This window comes from Macaca nemestrina, chromosome 1 (assembly GCF_043159975.1).
Source record: "Macaca nemestrina isolate mMacNem1 chromosome 1, mMacNem.hap1, whole genome shotgun sequence".
NCBI lineage: Eukaryota > Metazoa > Chordata > Mammalia > Primates > Cercopithecidae > Macaca > Macaca nemestrina.
The window spans coordinates 32,740,165-32,765,970 of record NC_092125.1 but is presented as its reverse complement, the minus strand read 5'-3'; the positions used below and the strand labels follow the sequence as shown (position 1 = coordinate 32,765,970).

The 25,806-nt window shown below is 41.5% G+C and overlaps 1 protein-coding gene and 1 long non-coding RNA gene across 18 annotated transcripts in view; one reads left to right on the top strand and one right to left on the bottom strand.

Moving 5' to 3' along the window:
- The window catches only part of LOC105484451 (RAB GTPase activating protein 1 like), a 796,528-nt gene that overhangs the window by 40,054 nt on the left and 730,668 nt on the right, over window positions 1-25,806 (bottom strand). The gene's annotated exons all lie outside the window — the stretch shown is intronic.
- LOC105484452 (uncharacterized) lies at window positions 1,839-21,319 on the top strand. 2 transcript variants are annotated; one of them, XR_988959.3, is made up of 4 exons: window positions 1,839-1,944; window positions 5,756-5,871; window positions 17,734-18,000; window positions 21,171-21,319. It is a non-coding gene; the product is annotated as an uncharacterized lncRNA (long non-coding RNA). The 2 variants fall into 2 exon arrangements; XR_988957.3 differs by having other exon boundaries at window positions 5,756-6,003.

The window sequence follows — 25,806 nt, the reverse complement described above, 5'->3', positions numbered from 1 at the left end:
CTTTCCTTAATGTTTTTGTTTGGTTTACGATTACAAACGTGCTATGTTGCAAACTTCTTGCGGATTCTGAGAAGGAAAGGATGATGTGTTGCCCTCAGTATCTGCCATAATACCCAGTGGTATTTGGCTCATACTAGGCCCTCAACAGATTGTTCCTTGTTGAGCTTAAAATATGGTATTTAGAAAACATATACATATGAGCGAGAGAGCAAAAGAGAATGGAAAGCACCTAGCATGAATATAAAATTATCTCACAATTTCCTTATTTTCATCAAAATGAAGACAGCATTAATTCTCTGGCATCTGGCCAAATCATTTGTTACATAAAAACAAAGACACCAGGTGTCATTCCCATCTTATTCTAATTACTTTGTTTTTCCTATCCAGGAACACTATAAAGTACTAGAATTATCAGCTTCCGACCACAATTGGGAAGTTTCACAAACTCAGTCCAAACCTGATAGATGACACAAACCAGTCAACAACCACATTATGAGAATAGTCATCTGGCTGATGGGGGAATGTCTCCCCAGCCAAACAATGAGTGAGGACATTTCCCAGGGTGAAACTGAATTGCAAAGCCACTGCTGAATACTGTTATAAGAAACAAGAATCCGGGCCGGGCGCGGTGGCTCACGCCTGTAATCCCAGCACTTTGGGAGGCCGAGACGGGCGGATCACAAGGTCAGGAGATCGAGACCATCCTGGCTAACACGGTAAAACCCTGTCTCTACTAAAAGTACAAAAAAAACTAGCCGGGCGAGGTGGCGGGCGCCTATAGTCCCAGCTACTCGGGAGGCTGAGGTTGGAGAATGGCGTAAACCCAGGAGGCAGAGCTTGTAGTGAGCCGAGTTCGCGCCACTGCACCCCAGCCTGGGTGACAGAGCAAAGACTCCGTCTCAAAAAAAAAAAAAAAAGAAACAAGAATCCTTTATTACTCCATCTCCAGAGACCTCTAACAAGTATACTGTGACCAACTAGAGTGCAACAGAAAGGAAAGCACCAGCTGCCAACTGTGTAGCCTCACAGATCATTAGATAAACAAGGGAAATATACACGATCATGTGTTAACAAAACAACAATGACATTATTTTTCTTGGCTTTGATAGCAGTCTCAATTTCTTTCAGTTTTATTTTCTCTACATACTTCAATCATACACTGAGAAAACCAAAAATAGACTCTGAAGATGAAGTTGTAAATCACTAGTACTAAAATAGTCCTGGAGTTATAGAAAAAGGGGAAGCTTCAGGGTTTTAAGGAGTGACAAGGTGTCTCCAATGTTTCCCTAGGTCCAGATGCAAGGGCCAAGGGGAGCAGCTAAAGGTATTGTGAGGAGACAGCCTACCCCTGGAGCCATTTTCCCACCAGATCAGAAGTATTTCAGTATTTTTACAGCAGGAATACCATACCACTGGACACCAGGCTGAGTATTAGTCCCATGTGGAAGTATTTTCTACATGGTTCTAAAATGGATCCACTCACCAGTGACTGAATTACATACTGGAAGCTTGTGCTTAGAGAATTCTGAAACCATATTTTTAAACTTCAAACTATTATCAATATTTTTTTTTATATGTAAGAGAAAAAAATGTTCTTTTAAAAAGATATTTTTATGTGCCCTTTTAAAAGTCACTTTTACTACTTATATTAAGAGGTTCATTTCAAAGTGAAATATTAAAAAAAAAAAAAGGCAATAACACTCTCAATAAGCTAATCCTTTCCCATCTGGCTGAGATTCTAGGATATTTGGCTTCATCTTGTTCAGGGAAACAGAGCAGGTTCCCAGAACAATATGTTGCTAGGAAACCTTCCAAGCTTATTTATCTTGTGCTGTGGGGTGATACTGAGCATCCACCTGTGTGACTGGCACAACATGAAAGGGAGGAAAAGGGTGGAGGAGGAAGAGACAGGAGAGCTGATATGAAACTCTTGTTATTTATGAGGTAATCAAAGAAAATAGATTTTCAGTTTTTAAAACCATATTTCAGGACAAACTTGATTTTATTTTAGGGAATACTGAATGGGATACAGAAGTTTGAAATTTTTCTTACTGGAGAAAGAAATTTAAAAACGTCTTCAGGGCTGGGCACAGTGGCTCACGCCTGTAATCCCAGCACTTTGGGAGGCCAAGGTAGGCGGATCACCTGAGGTCAGAAGTTCGAGACCAGCCTGATCAACATGGTGAAGCCCCATCTCTACTAAAAATACAAAATTAGCTGGGTGAGGTGGCACATGCCTGTAATCCCAGCTACTCAAGAGGCTGAGGCAGGAGAATCGCTTGAACCTGGGAGGTGGAGGTTGCAGTGAGCCAAGATTGCACCATTGCACTCCAGTCTGGGCAGCAAGAGTGAAACTCCGTTTCAAAAGAAAAAAAAAAATCTCTTCAGTATGTACTTTTAATTAAAAGAACAAAAAGTCACTAAGAGTTATCAGAATTGAAACATCCTGTAAATAACGGTGTACTTGAAGAATGTGCTAAGAACCACCAGTCCAGGTCGGGCATGGTGGCTCACGCCTGCAATCCCAGCATTTTGGGAGGCCTAGGCGGGCGGATCACAAGGACAGGAGATTAAGACCATCCTGGCTAACATGGTGAAACCCCGTCTCTACTGAAAATACAACAACAAAAAAAATTAGCTAGGTGTGGTGGCGGGTGCCTGTAGGCCCAGCTACTCAGGAGGCTGAGGCAGGAGAATGGTGTGAACCCGGGAGGCAGAGCTTGCAGTGAGCCGAGATTGCGCCACTGCACTCCAGCTTGGGCGACAGAGCAAGACTCTGTCTCAAAAAAAAAAAAAAAAAAAAAAAAAAACCACCAGTCCTTTTAAATGTCTACCTAATGTTGAGGTCCTGTTCCACCAACTGTCCATGCTCTGTCCTTCCAGTATTTCCTAAGTTCAAGAAATGTTCTCAAAGAATCTATAATTGTTTTATGTGTGCAACTAATGATGAGCATTCACTACTTTGAAATGGTATTAGTAACAGGCAAACAAACAAATAGAAAAAGAAAAAAAAAAGGATATCCATCCGCCGGGCGCGGTGGCTCAAGCCTGTAATCCCAGCACTTTGGGAGGCCGAGACGGGCGGATCACGAGGTCGGGAGATTGAGACCATCCTGGCTAACACGGTGAAACCCCGTCTCTACTAAAAAAATACAAAAAACTAGCCGGGCGAGGTGGTGGGCGCCTGTAGTCCCAGCTACTCGGGAGGCTGAGGCAGGAGAATGGCGTGAACCCGGGAGGCGGAGCTTGCAGTGAGCTGAGATCCGGCCACTGCACTCCAGCCTGGGCGACAGAGCGAGACTCCGTCTCAAAAAAAAAAAAAAAAAAAAAAAAGGATATCCATCCATGGCAAGACAACCCCTAACAAGTATGATAGCAGTCATTTAAATAATCAACCAAGGCTTGACATTGCAGGCTTGACACTACATTTGGCAGCATTTACAGACAGAACCAGTGTTTTCACCTTTTAAATAGTTTGTAATGTTTATATTTCACACTGTGCTTGGCCCTGACATTGAAATTCCTAACATAAATATCCATTTACACAGAAAGAGTAAATTGGAGCTGGAGGAACCTTTGGAGACTACTTGTCTGGTACAATCCCTTCTTTGGGATGAAGAAACTGAATAAATGTGGCTAGAGTCTTGGACAGAGCCACCTGATTGCAGCAGAGCAAATGGGAGTCTGGGTGGATCCACTGCCTCTCTGGCCTGCACTCTCCTCCTTCCGGGTACTGGGCCACCTCTCAGGTGCAGGGTTTCCCAAACTTTAGTCATTTGGATACCACTTTCATTATTTTTGCCATGCCCATATACGTTGTACTATGTTTTTTCTTTTTTTTTTTTTTTTGACATGGAGTCTCACTCTCTCACGCAGGTTGGAGTGCAGTGGTGCAATCTTGGCTCACTGCAACCTCTGACTCCCAGGTTCAAGTGATTTTCCTGCCTCAGCCTCCCGAGGAGCTGGGACTACAGGCATGCACCACCACACCTGGCTAATTTTTGTATTTTTAGTGGAGACAGAGTTTCGCCATGTTGGTCAGGCTGGTCTTGAACTCCTGACCTCGGGTGATCCACCTGTCTCGGTCTCCCAAAGCGCTGGGATTACAGGCGTAAACCACCACGCCCAGTTGTACCCTATTTTTTCTTTAAGACTCAGGGGTCGGCCGGGCGCGGTGGCTCAGGCCTGTAATCCCAGCACTTTGGGAGGCCGAGACGGGCGGATCACGAGGTCAGGAGATCGAGACCATCCTGGCTAACACGGTGAAACCCCGTCTCTATTAAGAAATACAAAAAACTAGCCGGGCGAGGCGGCGGGCGCCTGTAGTCCCAGCTACTCGGGAGGCTGAGGCCGGAGAATGGCGTGAACCCGGGAGGCGGAGCTTGCAGTGAGCTGAGATCCGGCCACTGCACTCCAGCCTGGGTGACAGAGCGAGACTCCGTCTCAAAAAAAAAAAAAAAAAAAAAAAAAAAAGACTCAGGGGTCTCACTATGTTGCCCAGGCTGGTCTCAACCTTCTGCCCTCAAGTGATCTGCCTGCCTCAGCCTCCCAAAGTGCTGGGATTACAGGTATGAGCCACCACACCCAACCAAAATCAACTAATTTTTTTATATACATTTATTTTCCAACAAAACATTCCATTTGGAATCAACATAGACAACTGTGGTAGGCAGAAAATGGTCTCCTAGAGATGGTTGAATTCTAATCCCTAGAACTTGTGAATGTGTTACCTTACATGGTCAAATGAATTTTGCAGATGTGATTAAGATTAAGGACCTTAAGATGGGAAGGTTATTTTAGATTATCTGAGTGGGCCTAGTGAAATCATGTGAGTCATTAAAAGAAGAGAACCTTTCGGGACTTCATTCAGATATCACTACTGCAGAAGGATCAAAGAAATTCTGTGTGGCTTTGAAGACACGGGGAGAGATCCATGAGTAAGGCAATGTAGGCAGCCTCTAGAAGCTTGGAAAAGGCAAGGAAATGGATTCTCCCAAAGAACCTCCAGAAGGGAAGGCAGCCTGGCCAACACCCTCATTCCTAGCCCAGTGAGACTCAGACTTGTACAAAATTATATACTAAAAGATTTATCTTCGTAGTTATTTGTTATGGAAACAATAGGAAACTAAAACAACATATTATAAATAACTACAATTAATTGAGCTACTAAATGTTTACAAACAAAACTCAGTTGAAAGTCTTAACACTTTTGCTTAAGACAATATAAGAACTCCTCTGCTCTTTATTTTACAACCAACTGCAAATTATGTCAATATAAAGTCAACTATAAACTATTAACCTTATGTTATAAATATCAGAATACTGGGGCTGGGCGTGGTGACTCACACCTGTAATCCCAGCACTTTGGGAGGCTGAGGTGGGCAGATCACAAGGTCAGGAGATCGAGACCATGCTGGCTAGCACAGTGAAACCCCATCTCTGCTAAAAATATAAAAAATTAGCTGGGAGTGGTGGTGGGCACCTGTAGTCCCAGCTGCTTGGGAGGCTGAGGCAGGAGAATGGCATGAACCCAGGAGGTAGAGCTTGCAGTGAGCCAAGATCACTCCACTGCACTCCAGCCTGGGCAACAGAGCGAGACTCCATCTCAAAAAAAAATACATACATACATACATACATACATACATACATACATACATACCAGAATACCAAACTAGACAGCAAGCAAAAAAATAAAAACAAGTCCACCCCAGCCCATGCATAGATTCACTCAGTGCCTTTCTGCTTTCTCCCTCAGATCACTAATGGCAACTGGTTGCACCAGTTGTACCCAGTTCCTGCCAAGGATCTGTGTGTCTGCTGGGTCTGTCCCACAGACCCTGGCCGATGGATGAAATGAGTACTCGGACACAGGTATGCAGTGTAAGAGCAGCTAGGTGACTGCCTGGCTCTAGTCACCAGAGAGCAGCCCCAAGAAGCTGGAGCTACTTGCTTTTATTCAGAGCAGGCACAATGCCAAAAGCCTGGAGCAAAAACAACCTGTAGGTAATTAACATTTATTGTTCCCCTTTCAGGGAGAATGTCCCCATGGATGATCAAAGGTCAGTTCCTGGTCAACATAAGTAAACAAGCTTAAGATAAATTCCCCTACACTCTCTTGTACCTACTCCTTGCCCAATGCCTCAGGGTTATAGAAGAGCTGTCTTCAGCTATTCTCCCCTGGGGCTCTGCAGAACCTTCTGACCTTTCAGAAGGTTTGCGTCCTTTCCCTGTAGTTTTTCCCCACCACTCTGATCTCTCACAGTGTCCACTGATATTTTCTATTATGTTTCATTGTAATTCCACAATTAGTTCTCAGACCCTCTAAAATGATTTCATAATCAGCAGTTTGAAGGACACTGCACGAAATGAAATGGGCTTTTTCATCTATTCCCCTCATGATAATACTCAGAGGGTTATAGTTCTAAATCACTGGAGAAGCTTTATTAACTCTACTTATCACCAATACCCTCAACTGTCATTACAGATGAGAGTGGGTCCTTGTCAGCTGTTATCAGGAAATACAAAGAAAAGAGCTTAATGAGTTTGAGGCAAAGGGGAGTGGTAGAGGAATGGCGAGGGAGTGCTAAACAGTGACCTTCAATAACAGTAAAAGAGCACAATAATTACTCATTTGCCTTACTCTTTCTCAATATTAGTCATGCTGGCCTCAGTTGGAGATATGGGAGGGGAAGATTTCATTCTCCATGTCTTCTCTCTTCTTCTCATTTAAGGTGTTTATTTCATATTTGTATATATGATTCTTGTAGATGGAATATATATTAATTGTGTTGTATATCAATAATTATTAGATGAATTTGCCTTAATAATCTTCATCTCACTAATCATATCAACTAGTGATATCACCCTATTTTGCATTTTTACTTTCATATCTGATTTTGAATACTTACTAATATTTGAATTTCACATGCATTAGTTATTTCTTTTTTTTTTTTTTTTTTGGCACGCCACCACGCCTAGCTAATTTTTGTATTTTTATTTGAGATAGAGTTTCTCCATGTTGTCCAGGCTGCTCTTGAATTCCTAACCTCAAGTGATCTGCCCTCCTCAGCCTCCCAAAGTGAGTTATTTCTAATAAAACTTATTTTGGCCAGGTGCAGTGGCTCACGCTTATAATCCCAGCCCTGTGGGAAGTCAAGATGGGTGGATCACTTGAGTTCAGGAGTTTGAGACCAGCCTGGACAACATGGTGAAACCCTGTGTTTATAAAAAATGCAAAAATTAGCTGAGCATTGTGGTACATGCCTGTAGTCTCAGCTACTTGGGAGGCTGAGGTGGGAGGATCACCTGAGCCTGGGAGGCTGGGTTGCAGTGAGGTAAAATCATGCCACTGCACTCCAGCCTAGGTGACAGAGTGAGACCCTGTCTCAAAACAAAACAAATAAAAACATATTTATTTGCTTACATATAAGATTTGGTTAAGTTTCCTGATTATCAAACTCAATCATCTTTTTTTTTTTTTTAAGAGACAGGGTCTTGTTCTGCTGCTCAGGCTGGAGTGCAGTGGCGCAATCACAGCACACTGCAGCCTCGAATTCCTGGACTCAGGTGATCCTCCCACCTTAGCTTCCTGAGTAGCTGGGACTATAGGGGCACATCACCATGCCTAGCGTTCTTTTTCTTCTTCTTCTTTTTTTTTTTTTTTTTTGTGGTAGAGCCAGGGTCTCACTATGTTGCCCAGGCTGGTCTCAAAATCCAAGGCTCAAGCAATCTTCCCACCTCAGCCTCCCAAAGTGCTGAGATTACAGGTGTGAGCCACCATGCCTGGCCCAAACAAGATCTTTGTACATTTAGGAGTTGAAGCGTTTTGTATATTTAGGAGCTGCAGTGCTTTTCAACACCACAGATCTTAAACTTCAGATCATAATTAACGGAATAATGGAACTCTTAAGTAACAAATTTGAAACTTACTATAGTAACTTGAAAAGAACTTATACACAGAAAAGACAGAAATAACAGAATACACATGTAAAGATTTTCCAAGTTGGTCTATGCTCTGTAATATATATGGCATGATCTTTGGCATATCCTGACTTTATGAAATAGTATATTAATTTTGTGAAAAGTTGTTTTTGCATTTAAGTAGAGAAAAGAACCTGGGCACTACCAGTGTTTCTCAAGGTAAGATATTATTGGCATTTTGGGTGGAATAATTTTTGGTGTAGACTATGCTCTCCATTTCTGAGCCCATGGCATCCCTGGGCCCATTTATGATTTCACCTATTAAATGTCAGTAGCAGCTGCCTGTCACTGTGACAAACAGGATGCCTACACACACTTCTAAACCAGGTGTGGATATTGGGGGCTAGTAGATTTGAGGGGTACATGTTTGAGAAGATGTGGGATTCATACTAAAAACCACTGAGCTAAACTATCAATAAAGACAAGAGGAGAGGCCTGGAACAGTGTGCAAGGTTTTTAGCACTGCAATGATATATTCAGATGTCCACTTCCCTCTGCTTTGTTCCTGGTTAGCAGTAATTGGCACTAAGTACGGAATTCCTTCATGTCAAAAAATTTCCTAACAGTTTTCAGCCTATAATTTAGAAAAATCTGTATTTAATCCTGCCAGCAACTCCATGAGGGAAGTATTATTTGGATTTTACGAATAAGTTGAGGATAGGTAACTTGCCTAAGATCATACAGCTGGTAAATAGTCAGAAATGAAATCCAGTTGGCCTCCAGAACCTGCCCTCTTTAACTACTTTGCTCTACTGCCTGGCACGAGATGATTAAAGTAAACCTGCTCAAGAAGCTGACAGTCTAGACATAGTGCCAAATATGTGTCTAGTTATCATCTAGTTTCATAAGTGCAATAACAGATATTTATAAAAGGTACAAAGATGATCAAGGAGAAATTTGTGGGACAGAGGGTTAGAGAGGGAGAAGCACCTCAGTGAGGAGGATTTTCATGATGAATGGTTTATGCAAGCTTCCTTGCCCAGTTAAAACACAGAGCATTTCCCCTGTACTCAGTTTTAACATTGGGTCAGTCACTTCTAAGAGCTATCATTCAGCGTTTGATGAATCTCCTTCTGTAATTCAGAAATGAAAGATACAAAAATATTAATTTATGGATGCAAATGCTGGTAAAGTACATCACTGTGTTGTTCTTTTTTAAATGCTGATATGACCCAAGTTAACATTTTCTGAAGTGAAGATTCCGGTGTTCAGTTCAGGTGCCTAGAAAATTAATAGGCCAAAGGTACTAGCCATTTATGTGCTGCTCTTGCTCACTTCAGACAATTTCTTAGGATGAATATAAATGATCTCATTTAATATATTAATCAATGGACAGATAAAAAATAGATATGTAATATAGTATCACTTTCTTGGAAATTTGGGGGTTGCTGAGAGTTTCCAAGTCAGAGTCACAGTTATTTCTGAAAGAACTTATCAAGATCTGGACATAAAGTGGATCAGTGGCAACCAAAATTCTAACAGTCAGTTTGTAGTAGTATAAAGGACTCAGGAAGAAACAGATGAAAAAGAATCAGGAGACGGCATCCAACAAGAGGAGGGACACGTCCTATAGGCTTCACTTAATCCTCTTCATAGTGGTCAGCAAAAGAAGTCACTTTGACTTCTTTTAAGCTTTTAGCACTAGGAGGAGAGGGAACATATTAAATAACGATATTTTGCCCCATTTGTCTTGGGTGTCAGGGGGAATCTTCAGAGAATCTAAGAGCCTGTAAATGATTATTAGCTGTATTCTAATACTTAAGGAGCATAATAGTTTAAGGGGGTGGGGACAAAGGACATACTTATCTCTTGCAACTCTAACATAATGTCCAAGGCTTATTATAGACATCAAATTCCTAGGCATTCTCCTCCTGAATTCGTACTAACACACAATCTATGGTGCTGTACTTGCTTTAATCTCATCTGACATGTCTAGCTTTCCCAATTACCCAAGCCTAGATGTGTGCAGACTTGTGACAGGTTCCTGGACCTTTATTCATGAATAATTGTGTGACATGAGCCACTTTCTAATGTTTGTGGCTTACTCCAGAATGTAACATGCTCATTAAAGTATCTTTGAGAGCTTCTGAAATACTGATTTGTATTTGCCACATTCTCGTATAAGCTGTGGTCCCCAATGCTGTAGCAATTTTGGGAGACTTGCATTTTACAGAATCTGCTTACCTGTTCATTTTTAATTCCTCATTTTCAGGCCTGTAAATCTAATCTTGTATAATATTTTTGTGGAACTCCTTGGCACTTCTGCTTTAGAGATTTCCTATCAATAAATAATATCTGGAGGTAGAGGAATTTCTGTACTATGTGCTGACAACTCCTAAATTTATAGTTTTCAGCCCAGAACTTCTAAGCTTAGCCTACATATCCAATTGTGAACTTCCTATCATCATTTGGATGATTCACATTCAAGACATTTAAACCTGGACTAATACCCCACCTTTGTTCTTCTCCCACTGTTCATCTTCCATCCAGAAGCTCAAGCCAGAAACCCACAAGTCACCATTGTCTTCTCCCCCAGCCAATGCTCAGGCAATCCATCACTAGATTCTATACTGTATGCCTCCAAAATATCTATCTTGTTTTTCTTTTGAACTTCACTGGCAATGCCCAATTCAAGCCATAATCACCTTTCATCAGAACTAGTGCCATAAATTCCAAAGTGGACTCCCCATGTTCATAGTTGCTGTACTAAATCTTTTTGCCATTGGGCAGCCAAAGTAATTTTTTTCCAGGATGCAAATCTAACATCATTTTCCTTCCTAACATTTTCCAATTGCTTCCTATTGCACTTAGGATAGAGAAATACTTGGCTCTGCTAGTCCTATAGAATCTAGTCTCTATCTACCTCCCCTTCATTCTCTATGCCTATATTTTGCAAAAGTGTGGTTTGTCCATCTCAGAAAGTACATAAAACTATCCAAATAGGTACAGAAAGCAAAAGGTGATTATGAGAATTTCATGTTGTTTTTAGAACATGAAAATAGGAAGGACTATTTTTATTTCACCTTTTAAAAAATATTCATGCTTATTTTATTGTAGTACAGGTAGCTAATTTATTTAAAAATGAATGTACATGTATTGGTGGTATGGGCTCACATGACTTTCATTCACAAGGATCACAATCAAGAGTTTAAAGACAATCAGTCTCTGCTCCAGCTACACAGGAGTTCTTTTAGTACCTTTACTGCATCATGCCCTCCCCTGCCTCAGGCTTCTGCTGAGATGGATCTAGCACATTCACCCTAAAATTCTGATTCAGAAGGTCTGAGGTGTGATCAGGCACCTCTATCTTTTTAAAAAATCTTAATGTTAATATTTGTGGATACATAGTAATTTTATATATATATGGGGTACATATATATGGGGTGTATATATATATGTGGGGTGTATATATATACATATATGGGGTACAAGAGATAGTTTGAAACTGGCATGTAATGTGTAATAATCACATCAGGTAAAATGGGGTAGCCATTCCCTCAAGCATTTATCCTTTGTGTTACAAAGAATTCAGTTATACTCTTATTTTGGAGGCAGGGTCTTGCTCTGTGGCCTCAACTGAAGTGCAGTGGCGCAGTCACCGCTCACTGTAGCCTCAACCTCCTGGGCTTCAGTGATCTTCCCACCTTTTAGCCTGTAGCTGGGACTACAGGCACCCGCCACCATACCTGGCTAATTTTTTGTAAAGACAGGGTCTCGCTATGTTGCCCAGGCTGGTCTTGAAACCCTGGGCTCAAATGGTCTGACTTCCTCAGCCTCCCAAAGTGCTGGGATTACAGATGTGAGCCACTGCACCCAGCCCAATTATATTCTTTTAGTTATTTTTAAATGTACAATTAATTATTATTGACTATAGTCATCCTGCTGTGCTATCAAACTCGAGGTCTTATTCATTCTAATTTTATTTTGTTCAAGTACCTTTATATTTACAAAGCTACTCAGGCAATTTTGATGTACTGCCCATCTGAAAAACCACCGAACTAAAACATTAAGTACTAGAAAGGAAGAAGAGACAGGCGAGAGAAGCTTTAATGAATTGGCCTGACAACACAACCACCACTTCCTAAGGGAATATCCATTCTGAGTTTCAAACAACCAATTTATAAACAAATTTTAGGAGAGAAGAAATTTGTAAGATCAGGAAGGACTATTTTAGTGTCCCCAAATATTTCAAGAATCTATTTATATAAGCAGCTTGGATATAAGAATAAAATCAAGTTTTAAAGAAGACAAAAAGCATATTCACGCACAATTATTTGAGCAGCAGTTTCTCTTTGATACTCTATTTGGGGTGGTTTAGAAATTAAACAGGCTGCCTGGGCATGGTGGCTTATGCCTGTAATCCCAGCACTTTGGGAGGCCGAGGTGAGCAGATCATCTGAGCTCGGGAGTTTGAGACCAGCCTGGCCAACATGGTGGAACCCCATCTCTACTAAAAATACAAAAAAATTAGCCAGGTGTAGTAGCTCATGCCTATAATCCCAGCTACTCAGGAGGCTGAGGCAGGAGAATCGCTTGAACCCAGGAGGCAGAGGCTGCAGTGAGCCGAGATCACGCCATTGCACTCCAGCCTGGGTGACAAGAGCAAAACTCCATCTCAACAACAACAACAACAACAACAAAAAAAAAAAAAAAAAAAAAAAAGAAAGAAAGAAATTAAACAGGGTTGGCTGAGCATGGTAGCTCATGCTGGTAATCCTATAATCCCAGCACTTTCGGAGGCTGAGGCAGGTGGATCACCTGTGGTCACGAGTTTGAGAGTTTGAGACCAGCCTGACCAACATGGTGAAACCCCCCCGTCTCTACTAAAAATACAAACATTAGCTGAGGGAAAAAAAAGAGAGAGAGAGAGAAAGAAAAGAAAGAAAGAAATTAAACGGCTTGCATTTGAAAATTTTCTCTGCCAAATACTAGCTATATAATTGTATGAGCAATTTACTTAAACCTCTTACTCAGAATTTCAATTGTTTATGTTTTGTAATAGGGTAACACAAACCACTACCATGACCATTTCCTTTAATTGAGCACACAATGCATGCTGCAGCACTGGCCTAAGCACTTAGTACATACATATACAAATATATATATATATATATATATGTGTATATATATATGTGTGTGTGTGTGTGTGTGTGTATATATATATATATATATATATAGAGAGAGAGAGAGAGAGAGAGAGAGAGAGAGATGCAGTCTCGCTCTTTCACCCAGGCTGAAGTGAAGCGGCGCGATCTTGGCTCACTACAACCTCTGCCCCCTGGGTTCAAGTGATTCTCCTGCCTCAGCCTCCCGAGTAGCTGGGATTACAGGCATCCGCCACCACACCTAGCTAATTTTTGTATTTTTAGTAGAGACGGGGTTTTATCATGTTGGCTGGGCTGGTCTCAAACTCCTGACCTCAGGTAATCCACCTGCCTCGGTCTCCCAAAGTGCCAGGATTACAGGTATGACCCACAGCGCCCAGCCACCATTTAGCATTTTTTATATTTCTTAAGCCTCACAAAGAAACTGGGTGTTACTATATCCATTTTATAAATTGAGTAAATCAAGAAAGACTAAGTAACACTCATAGACCCCATAATAATGACAGACTCTACAGGCTTTTGTTTTAACAGACTGGGTCTCACTATGTTGTCAGGCTGGCTATGAACTCCTGGGCTCAAGGAGTCCTCCTGCCTCAACGTCCCAAGTAGCTGGGACTACAGGTACATGCCTCTGCACCCAGTGACCCAAAAGGTCTTTTTGACACCAAAGTTAAAGCCTTAATCATACAGTGTTACGTGACTATCATCTACATTGCCTGTCATCTAGCCAACATGCATAGGACCTTTGATAAGCCTCATCAGTAGCCTGCAGCAGTTAACTGAGCTAATCAACTCAATGATGGAGATTATGCCGTTACCGCATAAATGAGAGATAATGAACCCAAGATACTTGCCACATTACCAGGCATAAGTTAGGAGATTTAAATTAAAAAAAAAAAAAAAGAGAGAGAGAGAGATGGCCAAATAGACTCTAGGGTGGTTGAATCAGGAATTTAACTCTGGGAGAAGCCTGCTTAAAATTCCATAAAGTCTTAACTGGGGGCAAACTGAAAATAATATATTTTTCTTCCTCTCACTGCCTTCTGAAAAAAAAAAAGCATTGAGAGCATAAACCACTCAGAAGATTTACAGCTTAAAGCAGATCACCTTAAGGTACTGGAATCAGTCAGTGCTTAGATGGAACATTTTTTGAGGCCTACATCTTCACTGAGAGTGCCCTTCTTTTCTATTTCCTATTCTTCCTTGTTTCTTTCTGTTCTCACTGCATCCCATACAGATTTGTACAAATGATGCTGGCTTCTTTTCTTCACCCACATGTAACAGTTGCTGCTGGTTCATAACCATTCTTTCTATTGGTTTAAAATCTGTTTTTCTCAGATTCTTTACACTTGAAGGAAAGAAAAAAGGATATTTAGCCTCTTTTTCTTTTAAGCAATAAAAATTCTTCTCTCACTGTATTGATGATTCTCAATGTGGGGCTAAATTATAGAAATTCTGATTCTTTTCCTCTTTGAAAAAATTAAGAAGCAATAATATCAAGTTAGTATACCATGCTGGATGTTTTTTATTTCTTTTGGGGGAGGTGCTCAAAATCCATTGTAAATCTCAAGTAGAAATCCATTTCTAAATGAGTTTTTGGTTAGAAATTTATCACTTAAAAATTTTAGTACAGTATTTGGAGAGTAATGGAATGACTACCAAGCACTAAAAATTAAGACAGTAAGGTGGCATGCATTAAATCTGGTTACATGTTGAATTGTATTGGTCTGATTTCAGGGAGTAGAATAACCAGATATAGTTCCAAAATTGGACCACAGAAAAGCTGATACAGCTATGCATTCAGAATGAGTTAATTAAGCTTATTTAAACACAGACAATAAGAGAGGAGAGAAAGAATGATGGGAAAACTAAGTAGGTCACTGTTCTCTATTACTATCAAGTGCTAACTTCATTATAATAGTACTGGTCTTTCCACCATAAAATGCTAAGAAACCTGAAACATTACTTTTATGTCAGTTTTCGCTGGCAATTAGGTCAAAAGTAAATACGTATCGCTTGCTAAAAATACAAGAGGCAGAAGGCTATAGACATTTATGCTCTAAGAAATTTAATTTGAAACTAATGTATAAGACAACCTGAGTAAATCTGACTTTAGAGAGATTCAACTTTACTATACCAGACTATATGAGAAGGACAGTGGAAAAGAAAAATGGGAAATTTTACTGTATTCATCTACCTATAAAGATAGTAAGTAAAACTGGTTAAAAGTCATCACCAGTAATATTAAATTGCATGAAGATTGTACTGACTTTTTTTTTTTTTAAATTTTTTGAGGCAGGGTCTCGCTCTGTTGCTCAGGCTGGAGTGCAGTGGTCCAATCACAGCTCACTTCAGCCTTGACTTACCAGGCTCAAGCGATCCTCTCACTTCAGCCTCCTGAGTAGCTGGGATCACAGGTGTAAGTCACCACGCCTAGCTAATTTTTTTGTAGAGGTGGGGTTTCACTGTGTTGCACCAGCTGGTCTTGAACTCCTGGGCTCAAGTGATCTGTACACTTTGGCCTTCCAAAGTGCTAGGACTACAGGTGTAAGCCACTACACCTAGCCTTGCATTGCCATTTTTATACATCAACTTTTTAGCTTGGGAAGAAAAGTTTATCCATACAACTTTGCTCTCTTTTTTTTTTTTTGAGACAGAATCTTGTTCTGTTGCCCAGGCTGGAGTGCAGTGGCATGATCTTGGCTCACTGCAAGCTCCACCTCCTGGGTTCAAGCGATTCTCCTGCCTCAGCCTCCTGAGTAGCTGGGATTATAGGCCCACACCACCATCCCTGGCTAATTTTTTTATACTTTTAGTGGAGACAGGGTTTCGCCATGTTGGCCAGGCTGGTCTTGAACTCTTGACCCCAAGTGATCCGCCCACTTAAGCTTTCCATAGTGCTGGAATTACAGGCGTGAGCCACTGCATCTGGCCACAACTTGGCATTTCTAAAAATGATTTATTCACTCACTCATTCAACAAATATTTATTTACTATTTACTATGTAGCAGGCAAAGCCATCCTGGAACAAAGGCACAGTCTATCCCCTGGAGGAGTTTACAGTCCGGTGGGGAGAAAGTCTTTTTTTTTTTTTTTTGAGATGGAGTCTCGCACTGTCGCCCGGGCTGGAGTGCAGTGGCATGATCTCGGCTCACTGCTACCTCCACATCCTGGGTTCAAGGGATTCGCCTGCCTCAGCCTCCTAAACAGCTGGGATTACAGGTGCCTGCCACCACATATGGCTAATTTTTGTATTTTTAGTAGAGAACAGGTTTCACCATGTTGGCCAGGCTGGTCTTGAACTCCTGACCTCATGATCCACCCGCCTCAGCCTCCCAAAGTGCTGGGATTACAGGCATGAGCCACCACACCTAGCCTGGGAGAAAGTCTTAAAAGAAATAATCACAATATAAATAAATACTGTATTTACAAAGTAAGTTAAGTACTCTGAGGGAGAAGAAAAGCTGGAGGGATACTAATACATGGCTCTAATTTTTATTGCTTCTCTGAGGAATGACAATGAAGCTGAGCCTTGAAGAGTAGGGTAGCCAGTGAGGATTCGGGAGAAAGGGTGTTCCAGACACAGGGAACAATAAGCATCAGATGACGAAGAGCAAGACCAGCTACACAATTTGCAGGCTCAGTGCAAGATAAAAATTGAACACAAAAACTAAGAATTTCAAGCTAGTGATACAGCATTCAAGCAAGTATGGGGACCTATGTGACTGCACAGGTCACACACACATTAAGCCAGTTTTGGAAAAGGATGCATGTTTAAGGGTCATAAGGCCAGTTGCTGGAGCACAGTGAGGGGAGGGATTGCTAGCTGAAGAGTATGAGAGGTACACAGGAACCAGTCCAAGGTGCAGGGCCTCCAGGGACCAACCTCACAGAGGTTCATAGTTTCCTGAAATAGTTAGCAAAGAGCTATTGTGTAAGCAAGGCTGTTATGTAATCATTCTGCTGGGTGCTGAGAGGAAGACAAAGAATATAGTTTCTGCTTTTAAGGCGCTTACAAATAATTATATAATTTAGGGTAGAATGTGACAGGTTCCACAAGAAAGGTATAAGTACCAATATGTGGGGGCTTCAAGGGATGAAGATGACTCAGTTGGAAGTGGAGAACTGCAAAGCACACAGACAGAAGGACTGCACACTGACTGAAATTAGCATACTTCTGCCGTTGGAGCTATGATTTAACCATATCACTGCAGAAATAGCAAGCACATCCAGCACTTCCTATGTGCCAGGCACTGAGTGCTAGATGCTTTATGTGTATTAATTCATTTTAGCCTCACATCTCTGCAGTAGGTGCTATTCTATCATTTTCATTTTACAGAAAAAGAACAAAGGCACAGAAACGTTAAATAGCTTGCCCAAGGCCACATAGCTAGTAAACTGGGGATTAATTTGAATCCAGGCAGTCTGGGTTTAACATCCTTGCTTTGAACTATTATACTATACTATCATTTTACTAACATTAAGTGTTTTATTTTGCTTTGTTTTTTAAATCTGTGTGCTATAATTGCACCTCCTTTACTTTTCTCCTGGTGTACTTGGTTAGTTATATATACTGCTTAAAATTGGCTGGGAAATATAGAATAAGAGAAATAATTGTCCTAAATATTTGTACTTCTTTATTATCTAGAGCCGGAGTTGGCCGAACAGCAGTATGAAATACATTTAGGTGTGAGTTTCTGAAAGAAGACAACATAGACAGCACTACTTTCCTCTGCTGCTGGCGTCAGTCCCAGTGTGTCTTTGCATCGATGGCTAACTAGAGCCATGTAGTTATGGACAATTACTACTGACTCCCTTAGAACTATGAACAGTGAATTAATGGAACTCTAAGAACTCACACATTGGCTCCCAGTGTCCCTATGACCCAAAGCTGGATCTGTTCCTTACAGAATTGGTAAGTACATGCATGTGCTCATTATAACAAATATCTACTGTGTACAAGGCACTGTGCCATACGCTATGTGGAATACAAAGAAAGTTATGACACAGTCCTTTCATCAAGAAACTTACAATAAATTTTAAAATTTTGTTAATGCCATAATAGAAATATAAGCCTCATTCTATGATGGTGCAGAGGAGAATGAGTTCACAAATCCATCAGGAAATTTAGGATAGACTTTAAGGAAGAGATAGCATGTAAGCATTGTCCCGGAGGGAGGTTTTGTTATTGACCATTCTGAAGTGTCAGGCGATTTTTTGTTTTGTTTTGTTTTGGTGGGGGAGAAGGAGGGTATATATCAGTGCCTCCAAAGACTGAAGATAGGCGTGGCCATAGGTCTCCTCACTACCTTTCTACCAGGTAGAAAGCATCTTCTGTTAGGTGATAGTCAATAGGCCCAAACAGTGCTCTGCCTCGGGTGCAGGCATTAGGCTATCTGGCTTGCTGGAATCTTATGTGCAATTCATGCAGGGCCAGAGGAAACTGTATGGTATTTCTAACCAATCCAATGTGAAATTATTTCTGGCATCCTTTATGCTAACTAGAAAACCCTCTGGTGTAGATTTAAAGATAAGCAGGTTAAATTTACAGTAGTTATCTCCTGATTAGGGTCTTTCCAATGCCAAACAACTACCCTTACACTATGTATTCCCGTATCGGTGTGTTTCAATGTTAATCAATCATGTCCAAGGTGTAGACTAACTAACACGTTGTGTAGACTGGGGTGCTTTAATGTAAATTACAGACAGTGTTACAGTAGGATAGGGCTATGAGAGGGGTATAGGGAGGGACAAGATGTTCCAGATGGAAGGAACAACTCGTTATTGCTTCTATCTTTCCTCATTCCTAAAGGAAACTTCTGTAAGCAAAGGCATGGAGCTACAAAATGTGCGCCTACTAAATGTGCTAAGCAGTTCTGTTTGTTTGGGTGAGGAGCTACATGACCTGGCATAAGGTACCTGCAGAGTAGGCCGGAAAGAATACACTGAAGCCAGATTGAAGACTGTCTAGGTTGCTGCCAATCGCTGAAAGCATGAACCTATTTTGGTAGTTGCTAGCTCAGTGACCATATTTTCTGAAATAAAAACCAGGCAGATGGTCTTAACAGATGTTTGCATCCATTCTGGATATGAGAAGCAATTTGGAATATGAAAGAACCTAAAATACTAAAAGTTTTTGGATTGTTTTGGTAGCCAGGCTTATGAGGCAGAATATTTGACGTTAGAACTGTCTTTTAAAAGAAAAGTCTTGTCACAATGATGTGAAGAGATCACTGAGGTTTTAAAATAGTAAAAGGATCAAGACTGTGTTTTTACAAACATGAATCTGGAAATCATGTATATGCTAAAGTAGAGGGAAGATAAAGCAAAGAAGAAAGCGTTAGGTGCAGTGGCTCATGCTTGTCATTCTAGTATTTTGGAGGGTGAGGTGAAAGGATCACTTAAGCTTAAGAGTTCAAGACCAGCCTGGGTAACAAAGTGAGACTGCATCTCTACAAAAAATTTTTTTAAAAAATTAGCTGGGCATGGTCAGTGGTGTGTGCCTGTAGTCCCAGCTACTCCAGAGGCTGAGGCAGAAGAATCCCTTAAGCCCAGAAGTTTGAGGTTGCAGTGAGTTATGATCGTGCAACCGCATTCCAGCCTGGTAACAGAGTGAGATCCTGTCTTTAAAAAAAAAAAAAAGAAAGAAAGAAAAGGAGAAAGGTAGCAATTGAAAGGACATTTAGGAAGTTAGGAAAATAAATCAGGAAAAAGGGACTTTGTGAAGAAGGTGACAGTAGAAAGGGAAAGGAAAGAAGTTTTCCTAGTCCTGGGAATCAGTCTATGTCACTCATGTAATAATCACATATGGCTGTTATGAGCTATTCCTGGGGTATGAATTTTCCAAACTCCATTGGGATGCCTTAAGGCAAAAAATCCTGCCTTACTTACAGTTGGTATCTACTGCAACCTAACACAAAGCCGAATACTTAGTAGATGCCTAAAGCAGATTTATTCAGTTAAGCATATTCTTACTGACTCATGATTCAAATGGAATTTGTTAATTAGTTAACTGTTAGAATAAAACAAACAGATGAAGACTATGCCCATACATTTTCCTCAAGTACGGGTGTTATAGGAGATAGGTAATGACACACAGCTGATAAGTGGAAAAACATAGAAATGCACTTAACATAGGATATTCTTGTTAACTAAATGAGAAAACTGTGATAACCAATTAAATTTGGCAGTTTTCTCTGATATGTTTAACAGAGCCAATAATTACCTCTGTTCTGTGGGACAATTTCTAAAATAATGCATAAGAATAAGACTATTTGAGAAGACTTTTTATACTATGCAATTGCAGCATTCCCTAAATCAAAACTCTTTTTTTTTTTTTTTTTTTTTTGTGAGACAGAGTCTCACTCTATCGCCCAGGCTGGAGTGCAGTGGCACAATCTCAGCTCACTGAAACCTCCGCCTCTTGGGTTCAAGCAATTCTTCTGTCTCAGCCTCTCAAGTAGATGGGATAACAGGCACGCGCCACCACACCCAGCTAATTTTTGTACTTTTTTAGTAGCAATGGGGTTTCGCCATGTTGGCCAGGCTGGTCTCAAACTCCTCACCTGAAGTGATTTGCCCGCCTCAGTCTCCCAAAGTGCTGGGATTACAGGCATGAGCTACCACGCCTGACCCAAAATTCATTTCTTTAATCTTGGATAGAACATGAGAGGAAAGTTAGAACACCATGCTTGCTAGATTTTTAACACATAAACAACAGATCTATACCTACCAATCAAAGTATGTTCAAGAGAATTCTCATTTCAGAAAAAAAGGTAATATCAAACTTTCTAAAAACTGGTTACAAAATATCTAATCATTTTTTATGTACAGAGTAAATCAAATGAGAATCTATCTGAAATTAGGCTTGGTCAAACACAAGTAAAGGAAAGACCCTAAGATTAGCTTATTTTGTGTGCTTCTTTAAGGTCTATCTACTGCAGTTTACACATAAATGATTGCTCTTCAAAGTTTGGGCTGGGGTGTTATTTATGTTCCCATTTCTACGGAAACTGTGGGGAGGCATGAAAAATATGGTATGGGAAAATGTGTATTTCAACCCTTACTTCCCTTCTACCCATCCAGCCCAGCCCTCCTCATTTCCAGGGGAACAGGAGTTGAAAGACCTCTGGCAGCTGAAGGTAAAAGCTCACTAACGGATTGCAGCTGTTGGACTGTCAGCTGAGAACTGCAAATGACAGCTCATCACAGCTGTCAAAATTTTTAAATGATGTTTTCCCTAATAAATCCCCCACTGTAATAATTTACAAGGGGGAAACTGACTATATAGCTAGTGCAAGGAAAAACACTCAATGGGATCTTTTGAAGCTGAGTCCGTTGCTGTCTTTCATAATTCCAATGTCATTGATCATTTTTCAGAGAATAACTGCAATAGGAAACACAGTGAAATCAAAAGTACTCTCATCAACTCATTGTATCACAAACTTCCTCCAAATGGTGCGGGTGGAAAAAGTACTGGGTAACTAATTAAACTGAGGATGGATGGAGAAAGGGAAAGAGAGGGAGGAAGAATCTAATTTAACATTTAAACACTATTTAATTATATTTTATTACAAGAAACTATGTGAAGATTGTCAGCTACCCACAGGGGGGGAACACAGAGCCCGGTGAATGTAGTAAAATCTAGACATAAGCCTTAGCAGAGAAATCTATAGACATACAGTATTGCTATCCAAATCACCTAAGTTCAAGTAGTGAGGTATACCTATATTTCTTTAGTAATTGAAAAGGACAGGCCAGAACTTGCTAAAAATTACCCAATTCCCCTCTACATCCAAGGGCTTTGGAATACATATGTAAAATTATTTATATATGGAAATCTGTGTTATATGCTTTTAGCTCAAGGGAAATATCCTCATTAATAACCTGAAATGTGACGGGGCATGGTGGCTCACTACTGTAATCCTAGCACTTTGGGAGGCTGAGGTGGGCAGATCACGAGGTCAGGAGTTTGAGACCAGTCTGGCCAACATGGTGAAACCCCATCTCTACTAAAATACAAAAAAAATTAGCTGGGCTTGGTGGCGGGTGCCTGTAATCCCAGCTACTTGGGAGGCTGAGGCAGGAGAATCACTTGAACCCAGGAGGTGGAGGCTGCAGGTAGCTGAGATTGCGCCACTGCACTCCAGCCTGGGCAACAATGTGAGACTCCATCTCAAAAATAATAATAATAATAACCTGAAATGAATGCCCTCATATAAAACACATGCAAAGTTTGAAAAAGAAAAAATATGTAATTCTTTTTGTTTTACATGTACGTAGGTCAACTGTGTCTCTGAGCTACCTTTTCATTGTTTTTGGAGAGGTTGCTATCCCAAATTCTTCACTCTAAGTTGGCTTCTACTCACACATGCCTCAGGCAAATACAAAACCTGAACATTTTTCTTATTGTTTTTTTTCTTATTGTTTTTTTGAGACAGAGTCTCGTTCTGTCACCCAGGCTGGAGTGCAGTGGCCGATCTCGGCTCACTGCAATCTCTGCCTTCCCAATTCAAGCAATTCTCCTGCCTCAGCCTCCAGAGTAGCTGGGCCTACAGGTGCGTGCCACCATGCCCGGCTAATTTTTGTATTTTTATTAGAGCTAGAGTTTCACCATATTGGCCAGGCGGGTCTCAAACTCCTGACCTCATGATCTGCCCTCCTTGGCTTCCCAAAGTGTTGGGATTACAGGTGTGAGCCACTGCGCCTGACCAAAACCTGAACATTTTCTTTTTTTTTTTTTTTTTTTTTTTGAGGCGGAGTCTTCACTCTGTCGCCCAGGCTGGAGTGCAGTGGCACCATCTCGGCTCACTGCAAGCTCCGCCTCCCGGGTTCGCGCCATTCTCCTGCCTCAGCCTCCCGAGTAGCTGGGACTACAGGTGCCCGCCACCGCGCCCGGCTAATTTTTTGTATTTTAGTAGAGACGGGGTTTCACCGTGTTAGCCAGGATGGTCTCGATCTACTGACCTCGTGATCCGCCCGCCTCGGCCTCCCAAAGTGCAGGGATTACAGGCGTGAGCCACTGCGCCCGGCCAACCTGAACATTTTCTAATGTGATTCAACAAAATGGTGCCAAGAGTATTAACTAACAGGATAAGGCGAGAGTATTCTAACAGACTTTTGGGGCCATATTTCTTATTCTTACCAAAATCTCTAAGGTGATATTTCCAAGATAAGAACAAACTGGAGAACAAATGGAGGAGCTCCAAATTAGGACCTCTGGTTTTTCACTGTTGAATTTAGTCTGATTCTGTTTATTTCAAGAAGCACATGTTGAAAACCTACTTATCAACCAGCACCAGGCTGGGCACTGTGGCTCACGCCTGTAATCTCAGCACTTTGAGAGGCTGAGGCAGGTGGATCATTTGAGGTCAGGAGTTTGAGACCAGACTGACCAACATGGTGAAACCCCATCTCTATTAAAAATACAAAAAAAATTAGCTGGGCCTGGTGGCACATGCCTCTAATCCCAGCTAGTCAGGAGGCTGAGGCAGGAGAATTGCTTGAACCTGGGAAGTGGAGTTTGCAGTGAGCTGAGATTGTACCATTGCACTCCAGCCTGGGTGACAAAGCAAGACTCCATCTCAAACAAACAAACAAAACAAAACAAACCAGCACCAGGCACTGTAATACATTTATGACAGTTTCTAACTGCAAGATATATATTTTTTAATGAAGGATTGCTATTAAAAATTAATCTTGGGCTGGATGCGGTGGCTCATGCCTGTAATTCCAGCACTTTGGGAAACTGAGGCAGGTGGATCACCTGAGATTAGGAGTTTGAGACCAGCCTGGCCAACATAGTGAAACCCCATCTCTACTAAAAGTGAAAAAAATTAGCGGGGCGTGGTGGTGGGCACCTGTTATTCCAGCTGCTCATGAGACTGAGGCAGGAGAATTGCCTGAACCAGGGAGGCAGAGGTTGCAGTGAGTTGAGATCACATCATTGCACTCCAGCCTGGGCAACAAGAGCAAAACTCTGTCTCAAAAAGAAAAAAAATTAATCTTGGCCGGGCTTGGTGGCTCATGCCTGTAATCCCAGCACTTTGGGAAGCCGAAGCGGGTAGATCACCTGAGGTCAGGAGTTTGAGGCCAGCCTGGCCAACATGGTGAAACCGTATCTCTACTAAAAGTACAAAAATTACCCCGGCGTGGTGGCAGGAGCCCGTAGTCACAGCTACTCAGGAGGCTGAGGCAAAAGAATCGCTTGAACCCAGGAGGTGGAGGTTGCAGTGAGCCGAGATTGTACCACTGCACTCCAGCCAGGGCAACCAGAGCAAGGCTCCATCTCAAAAAAAAAAAAAAAAAAAAAAAAAAAAAAAAAATTAATCTTATAAAAATTATGGTCCTTCCTCATTATCACTAGACTTTGATGTATATGAAGTTTGTCCTAAGACAATCTTTTCAAATGTCACTTATAGTGTAACATATAATTATATAATTGAAGCTATAAATTACTAATTGAAAAAAATGAAAGTGACTTATATAAATATGGGATCAAAGTAATAAGCTCTGGTACTCTTTTGTTTCTTTGTTTTTGAGGCAGAGTCTCCCTCTGTGGCCCAGGCTGGAGTACAGTGGTGAGATCGCGGCTCACTACAAGCTCCGCCTCCTGGGATCACGCCATTCTCCTGCCTCAGCCTCCCCAGTAGCTGGGACTTCAGGCGCCCGCCACCGCGCCCGATTAATTTTTGTTGTATTTTTTAGTGGAGACAGGGTTTCACCATGTCAGCCAGGATGGTCTCGATCTCCTGACCTCGTGATCCCTCCGCCTCAGGCTTCCAAAGTGCTGGGATTACAGGCGTGAGCCACCACACCCGGCCAAGCTCTGGTACTTTCTAATTCTTAGTGAAGTTTCATCTTTTCATAAGCAAATATTTACTAGCTAACATCACGATTAGGTTAGTGTTAGGGAGCACTTTGTTGTCTCTATAAGGTGTACAGTAATTTAGGTTCATAATATAAATCTGCCAATTTAAAGAATGCTTCAGTTTATTTATTTTTTGAGACAGCAGCTTGCTCTGTTGCCCAGGCTGGAGTGCTACAGTGACATGCTCATGGCTCACTGCAGCCTTGACCTGCCAGGGTCAAGTGATCCTCCCACCTCAGGAGCTGGGACTACAGGCATGTGCCACCATACCAAGATAATTTTTATATCTTTTGTGGAGTCAGGGTTTTGCCATGTTGCCCACACTGGTCTTGAATTCCTGGGCTCAAGCAATCTGCCTGCCTCAGCCTTCTGTATAGCTGGCACCACAGGTGTATGCCAGCACTCCCAGCTAATTTTCTTATTTTTAGTAGAGACCGGGTCTTGCCACATTGCCCAGGCTGGTCTCAACCTCCTGGCCTCAAGTGATTCTCTTACCTCAACCTCCCAAAGTTGTGAGATTACCAGCGTGAGCTACTACACCCAGCAGAAGCTGCTCTTTCCTTGCTAAATATCATCACGTCCTTGGACTTTGTGTTCTCATCAATTCTAATATCAGCACTAGTGGTTGTCTTTTTTTCTGGATACATTTTCTACCCAGAAAAAAAGTTAAATTTAAAACTACATACTGAAAAAAAAAGCTGCGCTTATCAAGACTTACTCTTTTGGCCGGGCGCGGTGGCTCAAGCCTGTAATCCCAGCACTTTGGGAGGCCGAGGCGGGCGGATCACAAGGTCAGGAGATGGAGACCACGGTGAAACCCCGTCTCTACTAAAAATACAAAAAATTAGCCGG